Here is a 16073-nt window from a genome sequence, read left to right as displayed (position 1 = left end):
TATAGGCCACCATGTGCTGTCAGGAAAAATGCTGAATAATTCTCTGAACTATGCTGCAAGGATGGAACACCATTTTTCTGAATCATATCAGTCCATGGCATAAAAACAAGGAATCCATCTTATTTTAGAAGGGGACTTTGTCAAACTGAATTTCAAAACATTCTCTACCAGAGTAAAATCAAGATACTAAGAATGTTCTGGAGAATGTGGGCATCGATCCCACTACCTCTCGCATGCTAAGCAAGCGCTCTACCATTTGAGCTAATTCCCCATCTACAGAGATCTCTGTAAATCACTTTGTTGGCCAGTCTCCCCTGAGGGCCTGTGATGAGAGACTTCATTCATTTGTCTCAGCAATGTGATCCATTTTAGGACAGAACACATCCATGCTGAACAGGTTGCGATGATTTGCCACAGAAGCCACTTTTACACAGGGGGATTAGCTCAAATGGTAGAGCGCTCCTGCATGTGAGAGGTAGTGGGATCGATGTCCACATTCTCCACTATTGAACCCTTAATTGCTCCTTGTGAGTGACATCCATTGTCTTCTACCTCAAGATGAAACTTCTCGGTATCAAACCTCTGCACACAGGTGTGCATAGGCTTGCTTTGGTTTCTTGAAAACCTGTCACTTCTCTTTCCAGATCCTCTTTAAGTTCTAACTTAGTAGTGGGAGGCTACAGGTATTTCAACTCTCTGTCCCTTTGCATATCTTGACATTGCGTGTAACCCTAATGACTCACACCATAGCAAGGTGCTATACACACCTTGACTCAAGGAGCTCCAACACCCCACCAGTTGGTAGGGGGTTAAACGACCTGCATGTTTAACACAACAACTCTGAGGATAGGTGAAGATCCGAGAGAGATTAAATACCTGAAACCTCCCACAAGTCTTTTAGAACTAAAGAAGCCTCTTGGACGACCACATCTTCAAGAAACATAAGGAAGTCCAGTTGCCTATGTACGCAGGTACAATACCAGAAAACATTAGTTAGAGTCCGGTAATCCCCTAAATTGTTCCCCAGTAAAGAAATGATAACCCACTGTGGTCTGCATGCATGGGTTAGAATCCTGTTTTTTCAGCAATAGTTTTTTTTCTTCTTCTTGTGTCCACAGCCACTTGTCACCATTGTAACAACTCTCTTAAGAACAGGAACAGTTTGAGTTTCAGGAGATAAATTTCACTCAGAATAGGACGAGGTGGCCGAGTGGTTAAGGCGATGGACTGCTAATCCATTGTGCTCTGCACGCGTGGGTTCGAATCCCATCCTCGTCGTAGTGAAGTTTACAATATACCAATTTCTACTCCAATTGACTGAATCAGCTTACTCTACTGCTTAAGATCATTATCTCAAATGCAGTATTCTTGTCACGTGTACTGACAAAAACGCTTACTAGGACTATCAACCAGGTGGCTTAACATAGTTACCTGTTCTGAATGACTGATAAGAAACAGATTATTGGAGAAAATATGAGCATTTAGTAAGGTTATAGGTTATAGGCCACCATGTGCTGTCAGGAAAATGCTGAATAATTCTCTGAACTATGCTGGAAGGGATGGAACACCATTTTTCTGAATCATATCAGTCCATGGCATAAAAACAAGGAATCCATCTTATTTTAGAAGGGGACTTTGTCAAACTGAATTTCAAAACATTCTCTACCAGAGTAAATTCAAGATACTAAGAATGTTCTGGAGAATGTGGGCATCGATCCCACTACCTCTCGCATGCTAAGCAAGCTCTACCATTTGAGCTAATTCCCCATCTACAGAGATCTCTGTAAATCACTTTGTTGGCCAGTCTCCCCTGAGGGCCTGTGACGAGAGACTTCATTCATTTGTCTCGGCAATGTGATCCATTTTAGGACAGAACACATCCATGCTGAACAGGTTGCGATGATTTGCCACAGAAGCCACTTTTACACAGGGGGATTAGCTCAAATGGTAGAGCGCTCGCTTTGCATGTGAGAGGTAGTGGGATCGATGCCCACATTCTCCACTATTGAACCCTTAATTGCTCCTTGTGAGTGACATCCATTGTCTTCTACCTCAAGATGAAACTTCTCGGTATCAAACCTCTGCACACAGGTGTGCATAGGCTTGCTTTGGTTTCTTGAAAACCTGTCACTTCTCTTTCCAGATCCTCTTTAAGTTCTAACTTAGTAGTGGGAGGCTACAGGTATTTCAACTCTCTGTCCCTTTGCATATCTTGACATTGCGTGTAACCCTAATGACTCACACCATAGCAAGGTGCTATACACACCTTGACTCAAGGAGCTCCAACACCCCACCAGTTGGTAGGGGGTTAAACGACCTGCATGTTTAACACAACAACTCTGAGGATAGGTGAAGATCCGAGAGAGATTAAATACCTGAAACCTCCCACAAGTCTTTTAGAACTAAAGAAGCCTCTTGGACGACCACATCTTCAAGAAACATAAGGAAGTCCAGTTGCCTATGTACGCAGGTACAATACCAGAAAACATTAGTTAGAGTCCGGTAATCCCCTAAATTGTTCCCCAGTAAAGAAATGATAACTCACTGTGGTCTGCATGCATGGGTTAGAATCCTGTTTTTAGCAATAGTTTTTTTCTTCTTCTTGTGTCCACAGCCACTTGTCACCATTGTAACAACTCTCTTAAGAACAGGAACAGTTTGAGTTTCAGGAGATAAATTTCACTCAGAATAGGACGAGGTGGCCGAGTGGTTAAGGCGATGGACTGCTAATCCATTGTGCTCTGCACGCGTGGGTTCGAATCCCATCCTCGTCGTAGTGAAGTTTACAATATACCAATTTCTACTCCAATTGACTGAATCAGCTTACTCTACTGCTTAAGATCATTATCTCAAATGCAGTATTCTTGTCACGTGTACTGACAAAAACGCTTACTAGGACTATCAACCAGGTGGCTTAACATAGTAACCTGTTCTGAATGTCTTACCAGCTTGAAATGACTGATAAGAAACAGATTATTGGAGAAAATATGAGCATTTAGTAAGGTTATAGGTTATAGGCCACCATGTGCTGTCAGGAAAAATGCTGAATAATTCTCTGAACTATGCTGCAAGGATGGAACACCATTTTTCTGAATCATATCAGTCCATGGCATAAAAACAAGGAATCCATCTTATTTTAGAAGGGGACTTTGTCAAACTGAATTTCAAAACATTCTCTACCAGAGTAAAATCAAGATACTAAGAATGTTCTGGAGAATGTGGGCATCGATCCCACTACCTCTCGCATGCTAAGCAAGCGCTCTACCATTTGAGCTAATTCCCCATCTACAGAGATCTCTGTAAATCACTTTGTTGGCCAGTCTCCCCTGAGGGCCTGTGACGAGAGACTTCATTCATTTGTCTCATTTGTCTTCATGTGATCCATTTTAGGACAGAACACATCCATGCTGAACAGGTTGCGATGATTTGCCACAGAAGCCACTTTTACACAGGGGGATTAGCTCAAATGGTAGAGCGCTCGCTTTGCATGTGAGAGGTAGTGGGATCGATGCCCACATTCTCCACTATTGAACCCTTAATTGCTCCTTGTGAGTGACATCCATTGTCTTCTACCTCAAGATGAAACTTCTCGGTATCAAACCTCTGCACACAGGTGTGCATAGGCTTGCTTTGGTTTCTTGAAAACCTGTCACTTCTCTTTCCAGATCCTCTTTAAGTTCTAACTTAGTAGTGGGAGGCTACAGGTATTTCAACTCTCTGTCCCTTTGCATATCTTGACATTGCGTGTAACCCTAATGACACACACCTTGACTCAAGGAGCTCCAACATCCCACCAGTTGGTAGGGGGTTAAACGACCTGCATGTTTAACACAACAACTCTGAATATGTGAAGGATGGAAGACCATTAAATACCTGAAATCATACCACCATGATAAAAACAAGGAATCCTCTTGAAGGGGACTTTGTCCAAACTGAATTCAAAACATTTAAGGTAAAATCCAGATACTAAGAATGTTAAGATGGTAATCCACCTCTGCATGCTAAGCAAGCATCTTACATTTGATATTCCCACTGAGATCTCTGTAAATCCTTTGTTCAGCCCTAGTATGTGGCCTTCTTCTTTTGTCTCAGCAACTTGTCACCATTGTAACAACACTCTTCTGAACAGGTTTAAAGTTTCAGAAGATTTTACAGGAGATTAAGCTCAGAATGGTAGGCGCTGGCCAGTGAGAGGTAGTGGGATCGACTGCCCACGTTCTCATGAACCCTTAATTGCTCCTTGTGAGTGACATCCATTGCTTCTACCTCAAGTGACTTCGTATCAAACCTCTGCACACATGTACTCAAATGCTTGGTTTCTTGAAACCTGTCTTCTTTCCAGATCCTCTTTAGTTCTAACTTAGTAGTGAGGCTTAACAGTATTTCAACCTCGTCCTTGCATATCTTGACATGTGCTGAATGACTAATGACACACAGATTGGTGGAGAAAATATGAGCATTTAGTAAGGTTATAGGTTATAGGCCACCATGTGCATGTTCAATAATGCATCTGAACTATGCTGGAAGGATGGAACACCATTTTTCTGAATCATATCAGTCCATGGCATAAAAACAAGGAATCCATCTTATTTTAGAAGGGGACTTTGTCAAACTGAATTTCAAAACATTCTCTACCAGAGTAAAATCAAGATACTAAGAATGTTCTGGAGAATGTGGGCATCGATCCCACTACCTCTCGCATGCTAAGCAAGCGCTCTACCATTTGAGCTAATTCCCCATCTACAGAGATCTCTGTAAATCACTTTGTTGGCCAGTCTCCCCTGAGGGCCTGTGACGAGAGACTTCATTCATTTGTCTCGGCAATGTGATCCATTTTAGGACAGAACACATCCATGCTGAACAGGTTGCGATGATTTGCCACAGAAGCCACTTTTACACAGGGGGATTAGCTCAAATGGTAGAGCGCTCGCTTTGCATGTGAGAGGTAGTGGGATCGATGCCCACATTCTCCACTATTGAACCCTTAATTGCTCCTTGTGAGTGACATCCATTGTCTTCTACCTCAAGATGAAACTTCTCGGTATCAAACCTCTGCACACAGGTGTGCATAGGCTTGCTTTGGTTTCTTGAAAACCTGTCACTTCTCTTTCCAGATCCTCTTTAAGTTCTAACTTAGTAGTGGGAGGCTACAGGTATTTCAACTCTCTGTCCCTTTGCATATCTTGACATTGCGTGTAACCCTAATGACTCACACCATAGCAAGGTGCTATACACACCTTGACTCAAGGAGCTCAACACCCCATACAGAACGCAGGCTATACACTTGACTAGCAACACCCCACCAGTTGGTAGGGGTTAAACGACCTGCATGTTTAACACAACAACTCTGAGGATAGGTGAAGATCCTCGAGAGATTAAATACCTGAAACCTCCCACAAGTCTTTAGAACTAAAGAAGCCTCTTGGACGACCACATCTTCAAGAAACATAAGGAAGTCCAGTTGCCTATGTACGCAGGTACAATACCAGAAAACATTAGTTAGAGTCCGGTAATCCCCTAAATTGTTCCCCAGTAAAGAAATGATAACCCACTGTGGTCTGCATGCATGGGTTAGAATCCTGTTTTTTCAGCAATAGTTTTTTTTCTTCTTCTTGTGTCCACAGCCACTTGTCACCATTGTAACAACTCTCTTAAGAACAGGAACAGTTTGAGTTTCAGGAGATAAATTTCACTCAGAATAGGACGAGGTGGCCGAGTGGTTAAGGCGATGGACTGCTAATCCATTGTGCTCTGCACGCGTGGGTTCGAATCCCATCCTCGTCGTAGTGAAGTTTACAATATACCAATTTCTACTCCAATTGACTGAATCAGCTTACTCTACTGCTTAAGATCATTATCTCAAATGCAGTATTCTTGTCACGTGTACTGACAAAAACGCTTACTAGGACTATCAACCAGGTGGCTTAACATAGTAACCTGTTCTGAATGACTGATAAGAAACAGATTATTGGAGAAAATATGAGCATTTAGTAAGGTTATAGGTTATAGGCCACCATGTGCCGTCAGGAAAAATGCTCAATAATTCAGTGAACTATGCTGGATGGATGGAACACCATTTTTCTGAATCATATCAGTCCATGGCATAAAAACAAGGAATCCATCTTATTTTAGAAGGGGACTTTGTCAAACTGAATTTCAAAACATTCTCTACCAGAGTAAAATCAAGATACTAAGAATGTTCTGGAGAATGTGGGCATCGATCCCACTACCTCTCGCATGCTAAGCAAGCGCTCTACCATTTGAGCTAATTCCCCATCTACAGAGATCTCTGTAAATCACTTTGTTGGCCAGTCTCCCCTGAGGGCCTGTGATGAGAGACTTCATTCATTTGTCTCGGCAATGTGATCCATTTTAGGACAGAACACATCCATGCTGAACAGGTTGCGATGATTTGCCACAGAAGCCACTTTTACACAGGGGGATTAGCTCAAATGGTAGAGCCTTCGCTATGTGAGAGGTAGTGGGATCGATGCCCACATTCTCCACTATTGAACCCTTAATTGCTCCTTGTGAGTGACATCCATTGTCTTCTACCTCAAGATGAAACTTCTCGGTATCAAACCTCTGCACACAGGTGTGCATAGGCTTGCTTTGGTTTCTTGAAAACCTGTCACTTCTCTTTCCAGATCCTCTTTAAGTTCTAACTTAGTAGTGGGAGGCTACAGGTATTTCAACTCTCTGTCCCTTTGCATATCTTGACATTGCGTGTAACCCTAATGACTCACACCATAGCAAGGTGCTATACACACCTTGACTCAAGGAGCTCCAACACCCCACCAGTTGGTAGGGGGTTAAACGACCTGCATGTTTAACACAACAACTCTGAGGATAGGTGAAGATCCGAGAGAGATTAAATACCTGAAACCTCCCACAAGTCTTTTAGAACTAAAGAAGCCTCTTGGACGACCACATCTTCAAGAAACATAAGGAAGTCCAGTTGCCTATGTACGCAGGTACAATACCAGAAAACATTAGTTAGAGTCCGGTAATCCCCTAAATTGTTCCCCAGTAAAGAAATGATAACCCACTGTGGTCTGCACGCATGGGTTAGAATCCTGTTTTTTCAGCAATAGTTTTTTTTCTTCTTCTTGTGTCCACAGCCACTTGTCACCATTGTAACAACTCTCTTAAGAACAGGAACAGTTTGAGTTTCAGGAGATAAATTTCACTCAGAATAGGACGAGGTGGCCGAGTGGTTAAGGCGATGGACTGCTAATCCATTGTGCTCTGCACGCGTGGGTTCGAATCCCATCCTCGTCGTAGTGAAGTTTACAATATACCAATTTCTACTCCAATTGACTGAATCAGCTTACTCTACTGCTTAAGATCATTATCTCAAATGCAGTATCCTTGTCACGTGTACTGACAAAAACGCTTACTAGGACTATCAACCAGGTGGCTTAACATAGTTACCTGTTCTGAATGACTGATAAGAAACAGATTATTGGAGAAAATATGAGCATTTAGTAAGGTTATAGGTTATAGGCCACCATGTGCTGTCAGGAAAAATGCTGAATAATTCTCTGAACTATGCTGTACATGGAACACTATTTTTCTAATCATACTGGTCCGTGGCATAAAACAAGGAATCCATCTTATTTTAGAAGGGGACTTTGGTCAAACTGAATTTCAAACATTCTCTACCAGAGTAAAATCAAGATACTAAGAATGTTCTGGAGAATGTGGGCATCGATCCCCACCACTTCCTCAGATACAAGCAAGCGCTCTACCATTTGAGCTTACTCCCCATCTACAGAGATCTCTGTAAATCACTTTGCTGGCCAGTCTCCCCTGAGGGCCTGTGACGAGACTTCTATTCATTTGTCTCGGCAATGTGATCCATTTTAGGACAGAACACATCCATGCTGAACAGGTTGCGATGATTTGCCACAGAAGCCACTTACACAGGGGGATTTAGTCAAATGGTAGAGCGTCGCTTGTATGTGAGAGGTAGTGGGATCATGTCCAGCTATTATTTCCCTCCACTACTGAACCCTTAATTGCTCCTGTGAGTGACATCCATTGCTCCTACCTCAAGATGAAACTTCGTATCAAACCTCTGCACACAGGTGCATATTTTTGCTTTGGTTTCTTGAAAAACCTGCCACTTCTCTTTCCAGATCCTCTTTAAGTTCTAACTTTAGTAGTGGAGGCTACAGGTATTTCAAACTCTGTCCCTTTGCATATCTTGACATTGCGTGTAACCCTAATGACTCACACCATAGCAAGGCTATACACACCTTGACTCAAGGAGCTCCAACTCCCACCAGTTGGTAGGGGGTTAAACGACCTGGGCATGTTTAACACAACAACTCTGGAGGATAGGTGAAGATCCTAGAGAGATTAAATACCTGAAACTCCTCACAAGTCTTTAGAACTAAACAGCCCTTGACACCACATCTTCAAGAAACATAAGGAAGTCCAGTTGCTCATGTACGCAGGTACAATACTAGGAAAACATTAGTTAGAGTCCGGTAATCCCTAAATTTATTCTGAAGAAGAAATGATAACTCACTGTGGTCTGCATGCATGGGTTAGAATCCTGTTTTTCAGCAATAGTTTTTTTTTTTCTTGTGTCCACAGCCTACTTGTCACCATTGTAACAACTCTTAAGAACAGGAACAGTTTGAGTTTCAGGAGATAAATTTCACTCAGAATAGGACGAGGTGGTTTGAGGGTTAAGGTGATGGACTGCTAATCCATTGTGCTCTGCACGCGTGTCTGAATCCCATCCTCGTCGTAGTGGAAGTTTACAATATACCAATTACCCAATTGACTGAATCAGCTTACTCTACGCTTAAGATCATTATCTCAAATGCAGCATCTTTGTCGTGTACTGACAAAAACGCTTACTTGTGACTATCAACCAGGTGGCTTAACATAGTTACCTGTTCTGAATGACTGATAAGAAACAGATTATTGGAGAAAATATGAGCATTTAGTAAGGTTATAGGTTATAGGCCCCATGTGTGTCAGGAAAATGCTGAATAATTCTCTGAACTATGCTGCAAGGATGGAAACACCATTTTTCTGAATCATATCAGTCCATGGCATAAAAACAAGGAATCCATCTTATTTTAGAAGGGGACTTTGTCAAACTGAATTTCCAAAACATTCTCTACCAGAGTAAAATCAAGATACTAAGAATGCCCTGGAGCATGTGGTATCGATCCCACTACCTCGCATGTTAGTTAAGGCTCTACCATTTGAGCTTACTCCCCATCTACAGAGATCTCTGTAAATCACTTTGTTGGCCAGTCTCTGAGGGCCCAGACGAGAGACTCTATTCATTTGTCTCTGCAATGATCCATTTTAGGACAGAACATATCCATGCTGAACAGGTTATGATGATTGCCATACAGAAGCCACTTTTACACAGTGGGAGATTAGCTCAAATGGTAGAGCGCTCGCTTTGCATGTGAGAGGTAGTGGGATCGATGTCCACATTCTCCACTATTGAACCCTTAATTGCTCCTTTGTGAGTGACATCTACTGTCTTCACCTCAAGATGAAACTTCTCGGTATCAAACCTCTGCACACAGGTGTGCATAGGTTTGCTTGGTTTCTTGAAACCTGTCACTTCTCTTTCCAGATCCTCTTTGTTCTAACTTAGTAGTGGAGGCTACAGGTATTTCAAATCCCTGTCCCTTTGCATATCTTGACATTGCGTAACCCTAATGACTCACACTATAGCAAGGTGCTATACACACCTTGACTCAAGGGGAGTTCTAACACCCTACCAGTTGGTAGGGGGTTAAACGACCTGCATGTTTAACACAACAACTCTGAGGATAGGGTGAAGATCCGAGAGAGATTAAATACCTGAAACCTCCCACAAGTCTTTTAGAACTAAAGAAGCCTCTTGGACTCCACTACATCTTCAAGAAACATAAGGAAGTCCAGTTGCCTATGTATTTGTGGTACAATACCAGAAACATTAGTTAGAGTCCGGTGTAATCCCCCCTAAATTGTTCCCAGTAAAGAAATGATAACCCACTGTGGTCTGCATGCATGGGTTAGAATCCTGTTTTTCAGCAATAGTTTTTTTCTTCTTCTTGTGTCCAAGGTTTCTCACTTGTCACCATTGTAAATAACTCTTAAGAACAGGAACAGTTTGAGTTTCAGGAGATAAATTTCACTCAGAATAGGACGAGGTGGCCGAGTGGGTAAGGCGATGACTGCTAATCCATTGTGCTCTGCATGCGTGTTCGAATCCTAATCCTTGTCGTAGTGAAGTTTACACATACCAATTTCTACTTCCAATTGACTGAATCAGCTTACTTTACTTGCTTAAGATCATTATCTCAAATGCAGTATCTTTTGTCACGTGTACCAAAACGCTTACTAGGACTATCAACCAGGTGGCTTTAACATAGTTACCTGTTCTGAATGACTGATAAGAAACAGATTATTGGAGAAAATAAGGGAGTATCTTAGTAAGGTTATAGGTTATAGGCGGTTAAACGACCTGCATGCTTAACACATGCAGGTCTGAACTATGCTGGAAGGATGGAACACCATTTTTCTGAATCATATCAGTCCATGGCATAAAAACAAGGAATCCATCTTATTTTAGAAGGGGACTTTGTCAAACTGAATTTCAAAACATTCTCTACCAGAGTAAAATCAAGATACTAAGAATGTTCTGGAGAATGTGGGCATCGATCCCACTACCTCTCGCATGCTAAGCAAGCGCTCTACCATTTGAGCTAATTCCCCATCTACAGAGATCTCTGTAAATCACTTTGTTGGCCAGTCTCCCCTGAGGGCCTGTGATGAGAGACTTCATTCATTTGTCTCGGCAATGTGATCCATTTTAGGACAGAACACATCCATGCTGAACAGGTTGCGATGATTTGCCACAGAAGCCACTTTTACACAGGGGGATTAGCTCAAATGGTAGAGCGCTCGCTTTGCATGTGAGAGGTAGTGGGATCGATGCCCACATTCTCCACTATTGAACCCTTAATTGCTCCTTGTGAGTGACATCCATTGTCTTCTACCTCAAGATGAAACTTCTCGGTATCAAACCTCTGCACACAGGTGTGCATAGGCTTGCTTTGGTTTCTTGAAAACCTGTCACTTCTCTTTCCAGATCCTCTTTAAGTTCTAACTTAGTAGTGGGAGGCTACAGGTATTTCAACTCTCTGGCCCTTTGCATATCTTGACATTGCGTGTAACCCTAATGACTCACACCATAGCAAGGTGCTATACACACCTTGACTCAAGGAGCTCCAACATCCCACCAGTTGGTAGGGGGTTAAACGACCTGCATGCTTAACACATGCAGGTCTGAACTATGCTGGAAGGATGGAACACCATTTTTCTGAATCATATCAGTCCATGGCATAAAAACAAGGAATCCATCTTATTTTAGAAGGGGACTTTGTCAAACTGAATTTCAAAACATTCTCTACCAGAGTAAAATCAAGATTAAGTGTTCTAGAATGTGCATGATCCCACTACCTGCATGCTAAGCAAGCGCTCTACATTGTAATTCCCCATTACAGAGATGATAAATCACTTTGTCAGTCTCCCTGAGGGTTCCTGTGATGTCAGCAAGACTTCTTCATTTGTCTCAGCAACTTGTGACCATTTTAACAGAACACATCCATGCTGAACAGGTTGCGATGATTTGCACAGAAGCCACTTTTACACAGGGGATTAGCTCAAATGGTACAGTTCGCTTTGCATGTGAGAGGTAGTGGGATCAGTCCACATTCTCCTCTAATGAACCCTTAATTGCTCCTTGTGAGTGACATCCATTGTCTTCTACCTCAAGTGACTTGTATCAACCTCACACATTGCATAGGCTAGCTTTGGTTTCTTGAAAACCTGTCACTTCTCTTTCCAGACCCTCTTTAAGTTCTAACTTAGTAGAGCTTAACATATTTCAACTCTCTGGCTTTGCATATCTTGACATGCGTGAATAATGACTGATAAGCAACAGTTTTACACACCTTGACTCAAGGAGCTCCAACATCCCACCAGTTGGTAGGGGGTTAAACGACCTGCATGCTTAACACATGCAGGTCTGAACTATGCTGGAAGGATGGAACACCATTTTTCTGAATCATATCAGTCCATGGCATAAAAACAAGGAATCCATCTTATTTTAGAAGGGGACTTTGTCAAACTGAATTTCAAAACATTCTCTACCAGAGTAAAATCAAGATACTAAGAATGTTCTGGAGAATGTGGGCATCGATCCCACTACCTCTCGCATGCTAAGCAAGCGCTCTACCATTTGAGCTAATTCCCCATCTACAGAGATCTCTGTAAATCACTTTGTTGGCCAGTCTCCCCTGAGGGCCTGTGATGAGAGACTTCATTCATTTGTCTCGGCAATGTGATCCATTTTAGGACAGAACACATCCATGCTGAACAGGTTGCGATGATTTGCCACAGAAGCCACTTTTACACAGGGGATTAGCTCAAATGGTAGAGCGCTCGCTTGCATGTGAGAGGTAGTGGGATCGATGCCCACATTCTCCACTATTGAACCCTAATTGCTCCTTGTGAGTGACATCCATTGTCTTCTACCTCAAGATGAAACTTCTCGGTATCAAACCTCTGCACACAGGTGTGCATGAGCTTTGGTTTCTTGAAAACCTGTCACTTCTCTTTCCAGACCCTCTTTAAGTTCTAACTTAGTAGTGGGAGGCTACAGGTATTTCAACTCTCTGGCCCTTTGCATATCTTGACATTGCGTGTAACCCTAATGACTCACACCATAGCAAGGTGCTATACACACCTTGACTCAAGGAGCTCCAACACCCCACCAGTTGGTAGGGGGTTAAACGACCTGCATGTTTAACACATGCAGGTCTGAACTATGCTCTGGAAGGATGGAACACCTGAAACCTACCACATGTCTTAAAAACAAAGGAATCCTCTTGAGGGACTGTCAACGAATTTCAAAACATTCTCTACCAGGTAAAATCAAGATACTAAGAATGTTAGAATGTGGGCAGATCCCACTACCTGCATGTAAGCAAGCGCTCTACCATTTGAGATTCCCCATCTACAGAGATGTAAATCACTTTGTTGCAGTCTCCCTAGCCTGTGATGAGAACTTCATTCATTTGTCTCGTCAATGTGATCCATTTAACAGAACACTCCATGCTGAACAGGTTGAGTGATTTCAGAAGATAATTTTCACAGGATTAGCTCAAATGGTAGGCGCCGCTGCATGTGAGGAGTAGTGGGATCGATGCCCATTCTCACTATTGAACCATAGTGCTCCTTGTGAGTGACATCCATTCTTCTACCTCAAGATGAACTTTCAGTATCAAACCTCTGCACACAGGTTGCATAAGCTAACATGCAGTTTCTTAAATGTCACTTCTCTTCCAGACCCTCTTAAGTTCTAACTTAGTAGACTTAACATATTCAACCCTGGTTTGCATATCTTGACAGCGTGTAAAATGACTGATAGGAAACAGATTATTGGAGACACTTTGACTTAGGAGTTATAGGTTATAGGCCACCATGTGCCGTCAGGAAAAATGCTCAATAATTCAGTGAACTATGCTGGATGGATGGAACACCATTTTTCTGAATCATATCAGTCCATGGCATAAAAACAAGGAATCCATCTTATTTTAGAAGGGGACTTTGTCAAACTGAATTTCAAAACATTCTCTACCAGAGTAAAATCAAGATACTAAGAATGTTCTGGAGAATGTGGGCATTGATCCCACTACCTCTCGCATGCGAAGCAAGCGCTCTACCATTTGAGCTAATTCCCCATCTGCAAAGCTCTCTGTAAATCACTTTGTTGGCCAGTCTCCCCTGAGGGCCTGTGATGAGAGACTTCATTCATTTGTCTCGGCAATGTGATCCATTTTAGGACAGAACACATCCATGCTGAACAGGTTGCGATGATTTGCCACAGAAGCCACTTTTACACAGGGGGATTAGCTCAAATAGTAGAGCGCTCGCTTTGCATGTGAGAGGTAGTGGGATCGATGCCCACATTCTCCACTATTGAACCCTTTATTGCTCCTTGTGAGTGACATCCATTGTCTTCTGCCTCAAGATGAAACTTCTCGGTATCAAACCTCTGCACACAGGTGTGCATAGGCTAGCTTTGGTTTCTTGAAAACCTGTCACTTCTCTTTCCAGATCCTCTTTAAGTTCTAACTTAGTAGTGGGAGGCTACAGGTATTTCAACTCTCTGGCCCTTTGCATATCTTGACATTGCGTGTAACCCTAATGACTCACATCATAGCAAGGTGCTATACACACCTTGACTCAAGGAGCTCCAACACCCCACCAGTTGGTAGGGGGTTAAACGACCTGCATGTTTAACACAACAACTCTGAGGATAGGTGAAGATCCTCGAGAGATTAAATACCTGAAACCTCCCACAAGTCTTTTAGAACTAAAGAACCCTCTTGGACGACCACATCTTCAAGAAACATAAGGAAGTCCAGTTGCCTATTTACGCAGGTACAATACCAGAAAACATTAGTTAGAGTCCTGTAATCCCCTAAATTGTTCCCCAGTAAAGAAATGATAACCCACTGTGGTGTGCACGCATGGGTTAGAATCCTGTTTTTTCAGCAATAGTTTTTTTTCTTCTTCTTGTGTCCACAGCCACTTGTCACCATTGTAACAACTCTCTTAAGAACAGGAACAGTTTGAGTTTCAGGAGATAAATTTCACTCGGAATAGGACGAGGTGGCCGTACCCTCCAGCGACAGGCCGCTACCTTAAGTCCGAAACAATTCCTAACAAGTCCTAACAATTTATCGACCAAGTCCGAACTGAAGTCCTAACACATCAAACGAAAGTCCGACCCGCAGTCCTAACCGCTGTTCGGACTGCGGGTCGGACCTGAGGCTTGGGTCGCCCGTGTCAGGTTACGGTCATGTGACGCGAGCATCATCAATAGTCCCGCCCCTTCGCTACCGGTCTCTGCAGAAGAATCAATGGCAGTGATTCTTCGGACGCAAGAGTAAATAGAGATAAAAAAAAACAGTAAGTAACATTATACTATGGGCGGCCATTACACAACTTTATGTCGCTGTTGCTGTCGTGTAATAATTGTGTCAGACGCTGAACTTTTTCTACCGTTAATATCAGCGTTGTAATCAGTTTACTAACGTTACGATAAGATGTACAGTACATTATTAGTCCGACAATGGGGAAATTTACTGTATTACCGCGGCAACAGTAAAAAAAGACATTAGCACGTTATAAGTAACATGCAATACTCAAGTGTAAGGATACAGTATGAATGTAATTAAAGTAGACGTACATCTGTAAAGACAGGAAGAACGTACAGTATGAATGTAATTAAAGTAGACGTACATCTGTAAAGACAGGAAGAACGTACAGTATGAATGTAATTAAAGTAGACGTACATCTGTAAAGACAGGAAGAACGTACAGTATGAATGTAATTAACCATACGTACATCTGTAAAGACAGGAAGAACGTACAGTATGAATGTAATTAAAGTAGACGACATCTGTAAAGACAGGAAGAACATACAGTATGAATGTAATAAAGTAGACGACATCTGTAAAGACAGAAAGAACGTACAGTATGAATGTAATTAAAGTAGACGTACATCTGTAAAGACAGGAAGAACGTGTATAAGAATGAATAAAGTAGACGACATCTGTAAAGACAGGAATAACGTACAGTATGAATGTAATTAAACTACACGTACATGTGTAAAGACAGGAAGACGATTATGAATGTAATTAAACTACACGTACATGTGTAAAGACAGGAAGAACGTACAGTATGAATGTAATTAAACTAGACGTACACATGTAAAGACAGGAAGAACATACAGTATGAATGTAATTAAAGTAGACGTACATCTGTAAAGACAGGAAGAACGTACAGTATGAATGTAATTAAACTACACGTACATGTGTAAAGACAGGAAGAACGTACAGTATGAATGTAATTAAAGTAGACGTACATCTGTAAAGACAGGAAGAACGTACAGTATGAATGTAATTAAAGTAGACGTACATCTGTAAAGACAGGAAGAACGTACAGTATGAATGTAATTAAAGTAGACGTACATCT

At 42.0% G+C, this 16073-nt stretch overlaps 4 non-coding genes across 4 annotated transcripts; all 4 read left to right on the top strand.

Moving 5' to 3' along the window:
• The first annotated feature begins 1196 nt into the window (after positions 1–1196).
• On the top strand, positions 1197–1278 carry trnas-gcu. Its single transcript has one exon. It is a non-coding gene; the product is annotated as a tRNA-Ser (tRNA).
• A 1414-nt stretch (positions 1279–2692) lies between these two features.
• Positions 2693–2774, top strand: trnas-gcu. Its single transcript has one exon. It is a non-coding gene; the product is annotated as a tRNA-Ser (tRNA).
• A 2928-nt stretch (positions 2775–5702) lies between these two features.
• Positions 5703–5784, top strand: trnas-gcu. The gene has a single exon. It is a non-coding gene; the product is annotated as a tRNA-Ser (tRNA).
• Positions 5785–7199: 1415 nt separating this feature from the next.
• On the top strand, positions 7200–7281 carry trnas-gcu. Its single transcript has one exon. It is a non-coding gene; the product is annotated as a tRNA-Ser (tRNA).
• The last annotated feature ends 8792 nt before the right edge of the window (positions 7282–16073 follow it).

Source organism: Hippoglossus stenolepis, chromosome 16 (assembly GCF_022539355.2).
Source record: "Hippoglossus stenolepis isolate QCI-W04-F060 chromosome 16, HSTE1.2, whole genome shotgun sequence".
Taxonomy (NCBI): domain Eukaryota; kingdom Metazoa; phylum Chordata; class Actinopteri; order Pleuronectiformes; family Pleuronectidae; genus Hippoglossus; species Hippoglossus stenolepis.
This window is presented reverse-complemented; position numbering and strand designations above follow the sequence as displayed.